Source organism: Mesoplodon densirostris, chromosome 16 (assembly GCF_025265405.1).
Source record: "Mesoplodon densirostris isolate mMesDen1 chromosome 16, mMesDen1 primary haplotype, whole genome shotgun sequence".
Classification (NCBI taxonomy): Eukaryota; Metazoa; Chordata; class Mammalia; order Artiodactyla; family Ziphiidae; genus Mesoplodon; species Mesoplodon densirostris.
The window spans coordinates 87,822,272-87,827,347 of record NC_082676.1 but is presented as its reverse complement, the minus strand read 5'-3'; positions in this window follow the sequence as shown (position 1 = coordinate 87,827,347).

Genomic DNA, 5,076 nt, shown 5'->3' with positions numbered 1-5,076 from the left:
GGGTAGACGGACCACGGCCTGGCCTCCTGTCTCCAGAGCGGCGTGCTCGGAGCAGGGGAGCGTGTGACAGTCGTGCCCGAGCCAGGGACGGTAACGAGGGGGCCCTGCAGCCCCACCGGCTTTGGGGACCGAGGTCCTCTCCCTGGGGTCTCCCAGGCTCTCTCCTCGCTTGCCGCTGCTTGTGTCTCTGGAAAGACAGCTTTCTTGCAATGAGGACAACAGGAAGCCGCAGAGAGCAATCTCCCGCGCTCCCGAGGGGGCCTGGGGACACCCCCGGTGGCCAGGTGGGAAGGCAGGACAAGGAAGCCCGCGGTGACTTAAGTTTAAACTTGGGCGTCTCTCTGCCATCTCAGCTGCCATCCGCGGGGATATGGGTGAGTCCCGGCTTGTGCCCGTGACTCTGGCGGGTGTGTGGTTCCTTCTCGTGGACCTGCCACCTCTCCCCGGATTTCTACTCTGGCAGCTCCGGAACTCACGGTTTCTGTAGCCTTTAAGTGTAGTTAATTCCGACTGTCAGCTGTTCTCGTTTTTTCTCCTGGTGGGTGGAGTAAAGCTGACATCTGACTCTATAGCTAAGTCAAAGGCAGCAGGAACATAATTCCTTTAACTCTGCCTTTGTTTATGAATTTCTTCAGAGCCATTTAGACTTCCCCCTGTCACCCGCCGCTGCCATAAATCACTGGGCAGGAATGAGCTCAGACGGGGGCGGGGGGGGGGTGACGGGGGGGCGGGCGGGTGGGTGACGGGGGGTGGGGGCGGGGGGGGGGCCCTGAGTCGTCAGGAGCAGGTGGGAGGAGGGAGGGGGCCGCATCTGCGCTCTTGTGTGGAACTTCCGTTCTGTCACCTCCAACGCCTGCCTCAGTTTCTCTCGTACAGAGTAGCTGGACGGGCTCTGCTGAGAACTAATTAACAAAAGTCCATTGAACGTTCGTAGGGCGAGTGTTCTGCAGCTACTAAGTGGTATTAAATAATCACAACCTCAAATGAGGAGCCATCGTGTAGTCGATCCGATACATGAGAATGTTGTGCTACGTCTTTTCACAATGCCTTTATTTAACAAGAGCTGATCTTGGCAATTTGGTTTATTTTCTCAGCCCTTTTAATTTCAGACTCAGGGGTTATTAGCAGATAACTGCTCATTTCTGCTGTAGATCAAGAAAATGCTCACTAGAAACCCGATGCTGTGATGGCTAGGAGTTTAGGCTTGTAAAGAATGGGATGATGACAAGATTTGGTGCTAAAAATGGGCTAAATATTCAAAAATAAGTTTTTGCTTAGGGAACACTGAATGGCAGTTTCTGAACTGAATAACCTCTTAAGTGCATTAAAATCGAAATCATAGTTGACAAAGCACCATGGCCGTTGAATGTCACATTGACTTCAAGGCTGGGGAGGAAGGAGTTAGGGACGGCTGTGAGGACCCTCCCCGAGGCCACTCTGGGTGCCCAACCAGCCCCAGTGTTAGCATCTCACTGACCCGAGGGAAAGGTGTGGTCTCCACCACGCTGGAGCCACCTGGCACTCACAGAAGCAGACAGAAAACAGAGGGGGCCAGAGGTGATTTTAAGAACATACCTATAACTCACAGATATAGAGAACAGACTTGTGGTTACCAAAGGAGAGGGTGTGGGGGAGGAAAGGAGTGGGAGTTAGGGGTCAGCAGATGCAAACTAGTATATATAGGATGGATAAACACAAGGTCCTACTGTAGAGCACAGGGAACTATATTCCATAACCTGTGATAAACCATAATGGAAAAGCATATATATATATATATACATGTGTGTGCAACTGAATCACTTTGCTGTACAGCAGAAACGAACACAACATTGTAAATCAACTATACTTCAACATAATTTTTTAAAAAAGAACATATCTGTAAACTGAAAAAAAAAATGCTGATGTTTAAAACAGATGTCCTGGTTGGGGACAAGTGCCTTGTTGATCCACAGAGGAGTTTTCAGGCCTGACCCTCACACTCCTCACTTATACGCTCCTTCCCAGACTTGGTAGGATTTCTTTTTGCAAAACTATCCTTGTCTAATCCATAGCGACGGAAAGTGGATTAGTGGTTGCCAGGGGCTGGGGGGGGGGAGGGGCGGAGGATGGGGAGTGATTGCTAATGGGTGCGGGTTTCTTTTGGGGGTGATGACGATGCTCTGGAATTAGTGGCAATGGTCGCTTGGCTCTGTGAATGCACTAAAAATAGGGCACTGCACACTCTAAAAGGGTGCATTTGCTGGTGTGGCAGTGACATCTCAATAAAGCTGCTATTTAACAGTTACCCTTGCCTCGATGCTGGCCTAACTCCAGCTCCTGGACCTCGAGTCCCTGTGGCCACAGCGGCAAACGCCGGGGAAGTGGCTCTGCCAGTCCTGCGGGCCACACCGAACTCTGTCAGCGTCAGCCTTTGCTTTTGCCTAAACACGTGCACAAATTGTCGCGTGCGAAGCCCTTCAGGACCAACGTTGGGTCAGTATTCCACGCTGCACCTGAAGCAGAGAGAGGGCCTGGGCTTCCACTGCGTTGTAAAGCTGACGTGTAAAATCCCTGTAGGAGCAAAACTGGAGCGTGACTTGGGCTCCAGGCAAAGGAACGGAAGGAGACGAGGAGGCCCCTTCCTTCTGGACTCTTGACAACCACCAGACCCTCTGAAAGGAGTCGTGGTTTCCCTGTCACTAGGTCAGCAGCAGAAAAGAGCAGAGCTGCCCAGAGTCAGACGTCTGGTGCACGAGCCCCAGGGCTGGGGCGTGGGCAGGGCGAGGAGCCCCAGGGCTGGGGCGTGGGCAGGGCGAGGAGCCCCAGGGCTGGGGCGTGGGCAGGGCGAGGAGCCCCAGGGCTGGGGCGTGGGCAGGGCGAGAGGCGAGTGCCTGCCAGAGGCGTCACGGAGACCTAGGGTGCTCTTACTGTGCCCTTTCCTGTTTCTCTCGCAATCTCTTTATTTTAAATGTTAAATGAATTTAAAAACAAGAAGGTAGTCTAGGCAGACTCAGAAACTGGCCTCGACATATGACGTCTCCAGGGGAGACATTCGGTGGCTTGCAGACGGCCTTGCAAAGGGCCACTGCTGAGCTCCCAGAGCAGAGTTTGTGGGATAGCACATGAAAGCAGGCAGGTTCCAGGTGAAAAAAGCAGGGGTCTCCAGGAGCCTGATGCCAAGACCCGACTGTTTATCAGCGTCCTTGTGCATCTCAGCACCGTCTGGGCCTACCCACCTCCTGCTGTCACCCCAATACCCACTGTAGAGAAAGGTGACCGTCTGGGTGCCCCTGGGCCGTGATCCACCTCCCTCGTGCCTCACTGGTCAGAATAAGGAGCCCTGGGCCAGACAGATGCTTCCAGAAGAGTGAAGAGGGACCACAGCTTTAGAGACACCAGCGGCACATGCCAGCGCCCTCCCAGAAGCCGCCAGGAGGTTCCAGCTAACGCCCCTCATTTCTAGGGCAGCGTTTCCGGGTGCAGCCCCCCTGGAGGCCAGATGGGAGGGGGTGAGCATTACGCGCGGCCTCAGGCCCCGGCCGGGTCCCGGCTGTGCGGGGAAGGCCTAGATAGTGGCGGGTGCTGCAGCTGCACCCCCGGAGGAGCCCAAGTGCCCCTGCCCGCTCTGGGGGGGGCCTGCTCTCCTTCCCGGGGCAGGACGGGGAATCCGGGCAACCTGCAACCCCGCTTAGCCACAGTTCTTGGTCTTTGTTTACCAGGCCACAAGGCAGGCCTGCCTCTCTCCCCAGCCATTCTCTCTGCCAGCTTCACGTCCAGCGAGGGACAAAGGGGCCTGCGGCGGATTAGCTGCCCGGCGGGCGGGCGGGCGCGCGGTTCCCGCCGCGGCAGCTGCTCGCCGGCCCTGCCAAGGCAGGCGTCCTGGTCCCCGTCCCCATGGCCGTCCCCGTTTACTGAGGGCGGAGCTCGGCCCCGGCAGGACGCCTCCTCTGTTTATCTGCAAGGCCAGCCCCATCCCCGCCCCGTCGGGCCGGCCGGGCCAGGCTGCGGGCCGTGGGGTCAGCGGCGGACAATGCGGGGCGCGCGCGCGTCCGCCCGACTCCGGCCCTTTGTTGCTGGAGCCTCGTGCCGATGGGTTAATGGGGCAGAAGCGATCGGTGAAGGGCGACAGAAGTGGGCTTTGAAAGAGGGTGTCAGCGCAGGGCAGCGAGACAAAGGCCAAAACACACAAGGGCGGAGAGGGACAGATGGGGACGGGCGGCGGGAACAATTAGGCGGCGAGCGCGGGGTGGGCGCGGCTCCATCATTCTGCGGTTAACCAGGCCCGGCCGGCGCCGCCCCTGCGCCCCTGCGCCCCTGCGCCCCTGCGCCCGGGGAGCATGGAGGGATGGAGGGACGGAGGGCGGGAGGAATTCCCCCCCATAAGAGGCCGCAGAGCAGGTCCTGGGCGGCCGGCCGGCCACCCTCAGTTTCCAGCAGGACGGCCTGGGAACGCTTGGCGGGGACAGCGCAGCCCCGGGGCCGCCGCACTGTCAGCGTCCCCGGCCCGGCTCGCAGAACCAGCGCGAGGACCGGTCCGCGGGTGCGAGCCGGGCCCGCCAGGCGGCGCTGCTTCCCGCCCGGCCGCGGCCGGCTCAGCAACCCGATGCTGTTTAATTAACGTGCAAATTGAGTAGATTAAATGACTCTAAATAATTAGCCACAGATCCTATAAACAGGATAACATATTTAATTAAGCAGCGATATAGATTTTGGAAACTGTTAATGTATATTTAGAATGACTGCTTAGATCTTTCACTTTTCCCCCCTAACTTCAAACATGTAACTACAGCCCTTGGTACGTGGATAAATATCTGGAAACAAGCATTACGCCTGTTAACTTCAACTAATAGAAATGTTGGCTTAACAGGGACTTGCTCCGTCCCGGCGCCGCTTGGGGCCCGGTGGCCCGAGCTGGGGGCCGGTTCTGTTTAACTTGGTGGCAAGGAGGGTGCGTGTGTGCACACGCATGTGCCCGCCACCCTCGACAGAGGGATAGGATGATGGGGATGAGGGGGGACGGAAGGAGGTAAGTGAAAAATACAATCCAATTTCATTATATCAATCACATTTAATTGGCAATTTGTACAAGCAATGACC